The sequence below is a fragment of the Epinephelus fuscoguttatus genome, linkage group LG4 (genome assembly GCF_011397635.1).
Source record: "Epinephelus fuscoguttatus linkage group LG4, E.fuscoguttatus.final_Chr_v1".
NCBI classification, from domain to species: domain Eukaryota; kingdom Metazoa; phylum Chordata; class Actinopteri; order Perciformes; family Serranidae; genus Epinephelus; species Epinephelus fuscoguttatus.
The window spans coordinates 19,364,393-19,377,566 of NC_064755.1; the positions used below are offsets into that span (position 1 = coordinate 19,364,393).

General features: G+C 41.5%; 1 protein-coding gene across 4 annotated transcripts in view; it reads left to right on the plus strand.

Annotated features, from left to right (window-relative positions):
• The window catches only part of lrrc4ca (leucine rich repeat containing 4C, genome duplicate a), a 241,271-nt gene that overhangs the window by 207,914 nt on the left and 20,183 nt on the right, over nucleotides 1-13,174 (plus strand). For all 4 annotated transcript variants that reach the window (XM_049574549.1, XM_049574550.1, XM_049574548.1 and 1 more), the window contains one exon: nucleotides 4,565-4,637. The gene's annotated coding sequence lies outside the window, so the exon portion shown is untranslated. The remainder of the gene's footprint in view (nucleotides 1-4,564; nucleotides 4,638-13,174) is intronic.

Sequence of the window (13,174 nt, forward strand, 5' to 3'; positions counted from 1 at the left end):
GGCCTGGCAAGGGCCCTCCACCAGACACAGATGGATTTACCATTAGATAATGACAAATGGCAGGCACAGCTGAGCTGATTTCAGCACTTACTGCTCCTTTGGGAGCCTGTACTTACCACACTGCAAACCACACTGACCACCCCCACCCAAGATCTTAATTGAACGAGTGGCTGTGCAGCCAATTGATTCAGCCTGACATGCATTTCTGGTCATTTCCAGTGGGTGATGTAGTGTGACCTGTGGGTCAAAATATGCTGCTATCTGGAGCAGAAGGCACTGACATTAGTCTTGATTTGTTGGACTACTACTCTTCCAGAGAGGGACTTTATCTCTGTGAGTTCATGGGAGATAAAGAGAGAAGAAAAAAATGGCTGAGCGGATCTTTGATGTCCTGCAGACTCCTAAAGATACACGACTTGAAGTATTTTTTGGACTGACTGATGTTGAAGATGTGAAGAGATAATAAATGGTGCTCCTGGTGTTCATGCCAAAACATAGAGTACCAATAAAATGTTTCGGGGGATGTAATTGCTGCAACGTAGGTGTTATGATTTTCTTTTCGATTTATTTTTAACCACATTGTGACGTTGTTTGAGAGTCAGAGTTTTAAGAGGCAATGAGTCCACCGTGATCTGCCCCACACAGAGGACCAATCTGCTGTCTGTCTGCATTGGGTGTAACTTCCAAAATTGGTGCCAGTGGCAATGACATAAAAGTCATATGTTGGTTGAACTGATGCAATTGGATTGTATGTGCAATGACAACAGTTTTAGATTGCTCAATTTTCTCCTTTATCCTGTGTAAATGGCACACCTGTACAGGAGCAAACTGCCATCCAGGTGTGCGGGGCAGCACATCAATGAAAATGGTTTTGTAATTAAACAGCAGCAGTGGACATTGGGGATATTTTTTAAAAAACAATTGATATTTAAATCTAATATCTTCTATGATAAATTGTAATGCTGGTGGTTCACACTGTACTTAAATGACAAACCACTGCATATGTAGAAAGAGTATAAAGAATCAAATCACACTTTGTTTCATATCTTATCCTACAAAGACCCAACCAGCATTGAAGCAGCAGCTGTCTCTGACAGAGCAGATTGTCTGCATGTGTAAGGTTTAGTATGGTTTTTTTCCTCTTAATTAGAAAGAACATACATCTTTTAGACACATTCTGAAACACTGGCTGGAGACAAGTGCTGAAAAATGCAATGATGCAGTGTTTTGTCAAAGAAGGAGGAAAGCCAGGGGGTGTTTTGTGTGTGTGTGTGTGCGGGGTGCAATATTGATGTTGTTGATAATAACAACAATGATAATGATTACAACGGCAAAGCCCATATCCATCATCGCTATCTGTGGGCATAATTTGTCATTCTTAGTGAAGTTTCAGCCAGAGAGAATTGGGTAGTTCATCCTTAACTTACTGTGCTGCACTTCATGTCCTTTTACAATGTGTACCGGCTGTGTCAATTACATCACCAGGTATTCTTGTAAATATATTACCTGTATAGCTTGTGAACAAATTTGTCATAGTATTGTTTTACATTTCAATGTATGTATACTATATACTACTTAAAGCTGATTAGCGGATGGATAAATCAGGTGATATCCTATATTTTCCTCGATGTCAACAAAGCTCATGAAAAGCCAAAAAACAGTAATGAACCGATCCAGCTAACAAGTATTGTCTGAGGAACCACAGCCTAATTAAGCTTTTTCCCCTCTGCCATAAGCCCCTATTGTCTAAAAACTACAAACATGGCCACACAGTCACAGCGAGTGACATGCTCTCTTGTTCAGATAAACAAAATCTTGACTTCATTTTACTTCACTGTCCTGCTGCCTTAAATACTCACTAGAGCACAAAACCTGTGCCCATATAGTCCTCAAAATGCACTATTTACTTTAATATTATTGAAAACGACAGCTGTTTTAGGACAATATTTAAAACTGGAATATATTTATAGCCCATTTTTATCCTCAAAAGGACCAGATGTGGCCCAGGCTCGCTGACATACACAGGCTGAGGATATTGGAGAATACTGAGATATAGACAAATACATGTTTGGTTTTAGTCAGGCAGGCATTGCATAATAATAGCACTTGAATTGTGAATTCTTGGTCCAGTTAATGGACGAACAATACAGCCTCTGCAAAATGGGTCTGCACTTGTGTATCGCCTTTTCTAGTCTTCCGACCACTCAAAGCGCTTTTACACCTCACGTCACATTCACCCATCCACAGACACATTCACACACTGGTGGCTGAAGCTAACACACAAGGTGCCACCTGCTACTCAGTGAGCATTCACACGCTCTCACCAATGGAACAGCCATCAGGAGCAATTTGGGGTTCAGTATGTTGCCCAAGGACGCTTCAACGTGCGGACAGGGGGAGCTTGGGATTGAAGCACTGATCTTCTGATGAGTGGATGACCACAGCCGCCCCCAAAACTGTTCCATTCAACTCCAACCGGCTAATTGTTCCTAATTTAGAGGTTCTGTATCCAACACTCAGAGCATTAATAGAGCAGCAAACAGCTATTTGCTGTGTAAGGACATACTGCCAAAATGGTGTCCTAAAAAGAGAATGGAGTCACACTTCCTCTGTGTGTTTTAATCCGAGCTTCTCTGTTATTTGTTGTGGTGGATGATCTGAACGCATGTGCATGTTAGTGCATGAGGCCCTGTGTTTGTATTAGGGCTGTCAAAATTGCTCAAAAATGACGTTCGAATATTCCTTCTAAAAATAACTCATAGGTTTGAACCATTCAATTTTTTTTTTTTTTTCGCATCATGTCCACAAGAGGGCAAACTAATACAAGGAAACATAACTACTTGTAGGTATTTTTATCTCAACATAAATGTCTTTGAAAACATTTACATACCTACACATTAAAACACATAAAACAATTATCTCTAACATTACGTTATAAATGACCGTGGACTTCTCACTCGGCCCCCATCTCTGACCCGTCAGGTCACACTGCCCGCGGAAGTGCTGCGAATAGCCTCGAAGCGCCGAGAAGCGAAGCCAGTTTCCTTTCGGCGCCCATGTTAACCGATTGTGTCATCCACACCGGCTGCACCGTGCCGCGCAGATCCGTGGACGGCTTGTGCCCTGCAGCGATCGTTTCGGCATCTGGTCTATTTTCTGCGTGAGCCGCGAGCGAATGTGTCAAGCCGGGTGACGGAGACAACAGCTGGAAGCAGAACCGCTTGTCGACCAGCGTGGAGAAACGTGCGTCTGATGTGAACGAAAGTGCTCCGGCTTGCGCGAGAATTTCGGTGAGCTGCGCTTCGCAGCACTTCCACGGGCAGTGTGGCCCTGGCATTATGCAGTGCGTTCAGTGCAGCGGCCCAGGCCACCGCCCACTTGCAAAGAGGACAGCTGCAGTGGTGTTTTTTTTTTCTCCACAATCGAATATCAATTTTCACATTTGAAGGTTCATTTTTTTTTTTCAAATTCAAATTTAAATTCAAATTTAGAATATTCGTTGACAGCCCTAGTTTGTATCCAACTGGCACTCATACAGCGGTTACAAAAGTTACCACAGATAATGGGGACAGGGTTGTCAGTCAGAGAAACATAGCAGCGTTAGCTCTGTCAGAGCTGTTGCCGTAAGCACTGTAAGCTGCTAGTTGCCAACTCAGCCACCTCCATGTTGAGACCCACGTCAGGCAGACAATCCCCACCCAGGCTCTGAATTGCAGATAAAGTCTGAAGGTTGTATACAGCTTCTTTAAAGCATATTATTTTGAATAGTAGCCCACCCTGTTTTGTCATAAGAAGTACATTAGATAGGTTGAGATACGTTTGCCGTCTCTTATCAGCTGCTGATCATCTGGGCGTAATGCAACTGTGGTATGAAAACAGCCCTTTCTGGCAGTGCTGCATAAACAAGGCAGCAGAGATGGCAAACCCCTTATCTTAAAACAAAGGTTGGGGTCATGATAGGCCCACACAATAATGTTCCAGTGGATCAAACAGGCGCTTATTTGCACTCACAGTTCCTGCACTGCACTAATGGATGGCGGGCGAGATGGAGAGCTTTATCTCCGTTTGCTTTTGTCCCCCATAATTTATTCAGCAGGGTCTGTCCTCTTGTGTTGTGTGTACGTGCCTCTGCGTGTGCAGGCTACACGTGTGTGTTTGTGAGGAGTTATGGCTTCGACTGTCCCCTTGTCCCTGGGGAATGAGCTCTTCCGACTTACAGTAGCATACTGTACAGCTCCTCTTGTTAGATAGAGGCTCTGAAAGGCACTAAAATATCAGCATCAGCAGAGAGTGCTGAGGAAGTGGTTGAAAGGAAAACTAACAAGATGACTCAATGATTATTTAGAAACAGTAAAGAGAATTTTGAATTAGATGTACTCTATCCTGGGGGTTTAAAAAAAAAAAATAAATGCATTTTTGGTAGCTGAGTCGATACATCATAATCTTCCCAAAACAGTGCATTATTCATGGGCTGTATTCCATGGAGCCCATGAAACGGTGTAACTGTAAATGTGTTATATGTTTTTAAAGTATTCTTACAGCTGTGTGCATCTTGTATTTTCAGGGACAGCTTTACGGTGGATTGGAAGTTACCATGAGGATGACCAGAACCCCTTGGAACTGTGATTGATTGGCAGGTAAGAACTGAATTAGAAAGGACCAGAAGCTTAACCTGGATCACCTGTTGCGAGTCCATCTAATGCTTTAAGAGACAAAAAAAGACGTTGAGTGATTGTCATGTCAGAAAGAAAGGACAGAAAGTATACTGTATTTCATACCTTTGATCAAATAATACTCAGCCATTTTAAAAAGAGCTGCAGAGAGAGACTTTTTTTTTCACTCACCCTGAGAATAGACCTTTTTGGCCAAAATAAATCATTCTTATTACCTCGGCAAACTACACTTCTTAAAGTGTGGGGAACACAGCACAGTCCAAAGGTGTCTAATTCTGGTGGATTGGAAACCATAAATCACCAGCCTGTTTCTCCGTCTCCTGCTCGGTGGATGCTGGGATTAGCTTCCAGCCCCCCGTGATCATGGAAAGGATTTAGTGGGGAAAGTAAATGAATGGCTGAATGAATCTACTATGTGCTTTTTTCCACAAGTCTATTCTGGCTATTTCATCCCTGAGTGTCTGGATACTGATAAGTTAAGTTATGTGCCTTTTAAATGGTCATGTGTTTGCTCAATGACATTCAGAGATCAGACAAAATAGCAGTGTCATCTCACAGTGTGAGCCCTTGATACAAACTATTTATCACAGAAGTTCAAGGGTGTTGTTAATGATCGGGCACATTCTTACTCCCGACAAATAGTGACCCTTGTTCAGGGGGTTGGAATTTGACCAGCATCAGTTTTGGACACTCATGAATGGCGTGTCAATCTGTGCTCATTCCATGTATTATGTCTTTTCAAAATAAACTGCAAAGTCTGAAGGCAGCTGTGAGACTGCGCCTACTTAGGGCAACAAAAAAGTTTAACATGGATACATTAGCACAAAACAAGAAAGGATGGCAGAGGAGATACCCGCACACCAATGCAACTGGGCTGGACAGCCACAAATATGTCCAAAGGAAGCACTGGAGATAGTCAAGAACTGACACTTTTGCTGCTGTTTTTATTCACCTTTTAATATATATATTTTTTGCACTTAAAGCACCTTTCTTTTTGTGCACGGATGTCCTAAATAACTTGACAATTTTTTGCATTGATCTCAGCCTGTGGACCTTTTTGTGGCCGTCCAGCCCAGTTGCATCGGTGTGCAGGTATCTCCTCTGCCGTCTTTTCAGATTAAACTTCCATTGTGACAGGAAATGTGCAGTTCCCACTAAAATAAACTTTGAAAGTGGGTAAAAAAAGATAATTTAGTTTTACTACCTTAGGTTTAGGCAACATAAGTCCATGGTCTGGTTGAGGAAAAAATATGTTTTGCCTTTTAAGAACACTTATTAACGTACTGTAACGTACTCTAACGGCACGTGACACATGTCTATACTATCACTATTCGTTGTTAACTCAACTCGACTCGACTCGACTCGACTCGACTGACGCTGGTTTCACATGGTAGAGGAAAGTTCAGTTTGTTTAACTCTCCCACCCTGTGTGGATTTTCTTGCTCTTAGTACTACACCACTTGCTCAGAGCATCAAAAAATACTGCAGCCTTCTGCGTCTCACACCACCGCTAAAGGGTGCCTTGTGCATTGGTATCTGACACCAAGGGTCTCTGACCAAGGGTCAGTATTTGACGAGTTGGGACTGCGACCGGGGATGTAAAGGAGGAACACCTCTTGTTCTCTCAGGAACACCCTGCAAGTCTATATCATTGAACATTTCTGTTCAATCCATACACACTGACTAATTTGTAAATCTGCTTAGTGTTTATCAGGTCGTCTTGGGTAATAGTCATTATGGACAATGCGGACATTATGAGGGAACAGTATTTGGGCCATAGAGTGCACTGGGTCCTTTAAAATAGCCTCACTTTCTTTGGCTGTTTTATGATCATGCAGAGCACTTATTGAACATAATGACTCCCACAAGATGGCTAACCATACCATTACACATCCACAATCATGACTAACAGGTGGAAATGGTATTGTGTGTATATTGTGGGCACCCTTGGAATGTAAACCCATTTAGCTAAGGAACAACAACTATCGGGCTATTATAGAATTTTTTTTATTGCTCTTTATGTGTCTTTGTTCACAAGCCTTGGATACAAGCTTGTTCAGAGAGGCAAGGCTGCTGGACAGGAACAGTTTTCAACCAGGGCTAGAATACTGACAAGTAGTCTGTGTATAGGGACATTATGTGTTAAGTCCCTGTCACAGTTGTGTTGATTATGAAGTGGGGCAATAGCTTTGTGTTTCTTAAGCAATACATTTCTGTTCAGTTACAATATGTAGCAGATGCATGCCGGTGCAGAGTCATGCCATAAACCTCCAGCTGTAGTTTTGGTGATGCTGAGTGCAGTGGTCTGCACAGAAATATGATTTCAAACTACCATATCACCAGAAAAAAATGTTTCCCAAGTATTTTTATTGAGCCAAAGATGAAATTACATATACATATAAGTTTAAAGATGCAGGAACATGAACATGAACATGTAAACAGGAAAAAACATAGCTGTATTAAATGTGCATAAAGTAAATAAAGGGTGGGGGGGGGCTGTGCACACTTTGTTTGAAATCATAGATACAGGACTTCCTTCCCTTCCCTTGTTGCACTCAGAAAAATGTTGACATTGAACATCTCTGCACACCACGGCTATGTTACATTTGCACTTTATTATGTAGCAAGTAGGTTAAAAATGTGTTTCCACAAGGCTGTGGGCCTAATCTAAGCCTGTCAAAAGCAAAACAAGTGGACATAAACTCATGATGCACAAATGCCCCCAGTGGTTATAATGCTGCCCGTTTTGCCACTGTTGGCTGTTTGCTCATACTGGATCACTTTCACACACACAAAAAATGTTGTCTTCATCAGTCACTGACCACAGTAACCCTTTAATGCAAACAGAATGCACTGCAGTGAGAGTGTGGATGAATGTTCCAGACCACAGTTAAACATGTTTGGCTGTTTTTCAGTTTGCACTTACCTGTAACCTGACCCTCACCTTGTATGTTGTACAAAAAAAAAAAAACAGGTTTGAAGCCTTAAAAGCTCATGGAAACACAGCGATGACTCACTCCAACACAACCGCTTTTGTTGTTTGTTGGCGTCGAACACTGCCCTGCAGTAGTCTGCAGCCTGACAGATGTCTCGCCTAGGTGACACGCCATCTCTCATCCCCTCCACCTCAGCTCATATATTATGTCATTTCAAAAACGTTGATATGGTTCGTATCAAATGTGCAAATGTGATGTATTTATGGCTTGCAGAAACATACAGTGCCAACGTTTTCTTCTGGTGATTGTGCTCTCTCAAAACAAGAAACTGATTGCTCCTATTTCTGCCCGTGAAATTTGAAATGCCAAATAAATATTAGCTTGGTCACTGACGTATTTCAGTGTTCAGAAATCACATTGATTGACAGACAATGACAGGGAGAGATTCATAGTCTTTACCCAATCACCGCACGGCGCTGAATGAGAAATGACACGTGGCTGCTTTGACGTGTGAGTAAGTCTGTGGAGAAAATGGAAAGAAAAGTACGACATAAAGTTACTGAAGTTGAAAAATAAGAACTTTATGACTCTCAGCAGTGTTTCTACGCTGGTACCTCTGCTCACACTGTAAAAAGTCTATTTTCACCAGACATTTCACCTTTGTGTCAAGCCTTTTTTTTCTCTTTTTCTCAAAGAGGTGCTTTTGGACTGCACACAGAAATACGCCTCTGGTGTGAACAGCCCTGCTGCAACTCATGCATGTAACTTCCACAACACTGTCTGCTCCACTTTTGGTGTGAACTACTGTCGCAGTGTCAGGGAGCTTTTACTCGCAACCACTGTTCCTCTAGGCTGATGATGCTGTTTGTCTGTGTCGGCCATATGTTGTCTTAATTTTTTGCGTCTATTTTCCCCAGCCACGGTAAATATTCTGGAGTTTTTTCACACGTCTGATGCAGAAGCAAATCAGGCAGTGACAATCTGGACTCTTTGATAGCCTGTTAGTTTAGTCGTGTTGCTTTGGAAACTCACATATGAAAGTGATGATTGTCAGGCCTCTTTAAAAACTAAACGGCATTCATCTTATTTGATATGACTCGCATGAATAGTTGCTTTTGTGATTCACTTACTTCAAAGCTCCTTTTCATGTGGTGTTTCTCTTATTTTATCCACCCTTTATATCCGTCCCAGTGGGGCAGGAGATTGCATTTCTTCATGGAAATGATATTGAATTGGTGCAATGGAATCAATTCAAGTGTTTTTCTTTTTTTTTTTTTCTTTTTTAATTTCCTCTTAAATGTTCCTCCTTTGGCAACAAGTTTCAGGAAAAAACACCAGGCCACACATGTCCCCAGTTGTGTATTCATACATGATGATGTGTTACGGACTGAAAAACATTATAATTAGTCCTACTTTCTCTATCCCAAATCTTACTTTACAATATGGCTCCCCACAGAGTCTCTCTGTGTTTTCTGGGTCTTAGCATCACTGTTTCTCTTTTTTAATCTTGGCATCATTCAATTAGAAAACAATCTCTTTGTAATGTAATATCCTGTGAGTCTTTGCAGCTGCATAAAGTTAAAATGTTATCAAGTAAAATAAGCATCACTCTCCCCTCTCTTTTACATGCATTCTGCGTATTAGCCTTTGAAATTTGGTTGCGAGCGTCTCTCGTGTGCCTGTGTGTGAATATGAAACATATTGTTGTCAAGGGAGAGGGTTAAAAAATAGGTCCTGGTACAGTGTGGACACTTGTCTGTTTAATTGTCTTTTCATTAATATACTGTAGTACTATCAGAACTTTTTGTGGCGAATATATAAAAATATTAAGTGAAGTTATTTAATGCCAGTATAGGTGGCAGGCAGAGGTTATTAAATATTCAATAGACTTGTTTTTCCTCTCTTATCCTATTATTTAGTCCAAGTTCTATTTTAAAATGTTGGTTATAAACACTACAATGGCAGTGTCATCCTGCAGAACAAAAATTAGACCCAACATTCAGAGCCCAGGAGATGCAAGGTGTCAAAAAGCATTTTATATCAGGTCTAATCTTTCTTGGGTGTATCTAATCAATAAGGGAAAAAGGGCTCTAGATATTTCACAGTCTCCTACTATCTTCCAAAATGACAAAATATTACTGTACTGAGTAAAACATCCTAAACCCTGATTATGCACACAGTCTATTCATTGGCATTTTAGTGACACACACACACAACACAAAGCTGACCATCACAATTCTATATATTGCTTATCTTCCTTAAATCATTTAATAATAATTAAATAATAATTCCCCCCCTCAAGCATCCATCCATATTCAGGTAAATGAAGGTATGGGATCTATTTGCTGCAGGGAATTTTTGTTGTAATGATGTGTTTCCGAACCACCAGAGGTCCCCCCACTCTCATTGTTCCCATTATAACAATTGTTATTGTTGTCACACTCATTGCTTTTTCATATTGTCAATTAGCTAACCTTCTCCTGGCTGCTGACCTTCAGTCCAACTGATGTTACTGGCTGACACATCAGTCAAGGAGACATTACAGGCACTTGTCCTTGAACATGTCACCAGAGAGCAGATGTTAAAAACAGTCGTATGTTCAGAGAAGGAGATGAGATGTGTCGTGTTTGCCCAATGTATGAGCCCGGTGAATTAATTCACACATTCAACAACAGACTCTTAATTTTATTATATTTTCCTGAGCCTCCGGTTTGGCCTCAGGTTTGAAGATATCATCCGTGTGCTGAGAGGGAGATACCAGCTTATCTCACATGTCCTCTCAAGCCTCAAACTCAATCACGGGGACACAGAGCTGCCTGGATGTCCGGGGTTCGCAGCCTCAGAATGACCTCTAAGCGACTCGATCACACTCCAAGTGATGCATGCTAACCCTGACCTCAACGGGACACCGGAGCGACAGCAGTAGACTCACTTCATTCTACCTCACATCCTTGAAGAGTAGTTAGCGGCCATTTTCTGCCTACAGCCTCTCTGAAATGTTCACAGGGGGTGAAGAATGATTTTATCAATACCTCTTGTCACCCGCGAGCCCCCACCGCCGACACGCTGCTCACTGTGAAACAAGAAGAGTGTCACGTACGCAGCTTGTAAAGATTTTCACATGCTGAAAGGATACACCACACACGTTCTCACATAGATACACACATTCTGTTGAAAATCGGTGCAGCTGGTACAAATCTTTTTTTCTTCAGGAAGAAGGGGAATGAAAACATTGAGCAAGAAGCTTGAAATCTATCATCAGAATTCATAATAATAATCATGGTTGATTCTAATGCCTACAGTTCAACATTGGCTATACTACTGTATATAGGTACTTCTGTGGATACTCAACCTATACTATATGTATGTGAACATTTGCATTTGCATGTAACTCATGCATGTCCATACATGTGTGTTTGTGCACCAGCTCCTGCAGACCCACATGTGTATTTGCATGTGTTTTCAAGGCCAGTGGACCTAAACGATCTCCTGGTCGGGGCACTTCTGTCCGAAGAGGCCAGTTGAAATTACTGCGGCTCATTTATCAGGAAAATGTGTCGCTCGAGGGGGTTGGTAGGGGGGTCATCCTCTGACACAGGAGGTGGCCAATTGCTCCGTTTCCGTGTAGATCTGGCCTGCACCTGAACAGCAAGTGTGATGCCCTGCAGTAATGATACACATAGCTCATCACACTCTGGTGACAGAGATACTGGAACATTGACTCATACGTAAAGCATCATCACCAACAATAGCATCATTCAAAAATAGAGAAGGATGCGTCATAGTAAACAGTGAGATACTGTATGTTTGGAAGCACTGGAGAAACTGACTTTACTGATGTGATGACAAATAGTTGTTACTCACAGCCTTAACTTATAGAGCCAGTAACTAAGAACTTCCTATTTTAAAGTTTGAAGCCAACTGTGGTCCAGTGTGCAAGTGTATAATGGAAACTCGTAACCACCAGTGCACATATTTTTCCATAGGAGACATAACCCTTTTTCCATTGTCATTCTTGGCTGCGCAGAGTAAATCCATGCTGCGCCAATTTGCATCTCTATTGTCAGTTTAGAGGCGCCTAACATGCCAAGCTGCACCAAAGATGGGCGTTATCAGGAGTAGGTTCAAAAGCCGGGCCACCTGCCCTCAAGAAGGTAGTATTGATGTCTCGCCGACTGCAGCCAACCCTTGACGACCCCGCTACTCCCCCCAAAACAAGCGTGTTTGCAAGACACTTCTCACCCCTCTCTGCAGGAGACCAGAGAGAAAGGTGTTTTTGAAAGTCTCTGTGTGTTCAGCTCTCAGTACTTGCGCAGCTTCTCACTGAATCTTTGTTTGGAGTTTGTTTTTTTACTTTTGATATCTGCTTTATTTCACTGTTTCGTGTTCACTATCAGCTGTATTAGAAGTTGTGTGAAGCTGCTGCTTGAAAACTCAACATTTCCTTATTTTGGTGCGTCAAAATAAAGGTTTATACATACCAAAATAATGGGGGAATTTTATTGGGAAAAATCTATAGGAAATTAAATGTGTAATTACTGAATCAGTGGAACTCTGTTAGCAGCTTTTCTTCAATACAGGCAAATGTAATAATAGACAACAGGCTCTTACTTCACCTCTGCAAACAGCTCACCTCCAACAGGTAAACTTCTTATACCTGCCCTGCTGTGGAAAAACACAAGCAACAAAAATAACAGGAGACTTTAGCCGTGGATTAGCACTCTGCTTTTAAACGTCATCACGACAAGCCATCATCAGTTTAAGACGCACCTTTGAGAAGGTAGCCCTGTTGTAATGGAAATCCAAATCCTTGCCATGCTGGGCTGTCGGCCCAAACCAAGCCAAACTAAGCCAAGCCAAGCCAAGTCAAGGCAATGCATGACTACTGAAAAGGGGTAATATTGTGTCTATTAGCTACACTGTGCAAATGGACATTATTTACGTATTCATAGATTCTGGATTTTTCATTTTAGAGAGAAGGAGTAGATTTTAAGAATTTCTAAAAAGGTAATTTGCGGGGGGGTAAAACACATTAGACACAAATTATTATTCCGAGCAGAGTGTTTTTATATGTCTTAAAACATGTCTCGAGGGGATCTTTAATTAATTTAATGGTTACCATTTCTTAGATTTGGTTCAACAAAAAAACATTTGAGTTTCCCAGCTGTCTGCAACCTTCAACTGTAGCCTCCTGTCTCTATTGTCAAAGCGTGCAAAAGAGGTTTTCCTATTGTTGTGGTGAAAATGACAAACGCAGAAACACAAATAAAGGTCCATCCAGGTTATATTAATATTCACAAGGGAAAGCAAACAAAGTCTGCCCTCCCTATTGTATGTGACCCTTGTCACTGCTAATAATGGGTCTCAGTATTACCGACAGTTGCACAGAGTATCGGGGAAATGTTTTCAGGTTGAGACTCACGCAATGTTTTTTTGTTACTGAGTAATGGCGAAATGAGTCCCTATTCCCCTTCATCTCCCAATGATTTATGGATTTGTGTTTTCAACCCTTGAGAGCCAAATAAGTTCATTTAAGGTTTTTAAATTAACACAGTCCAATAAACA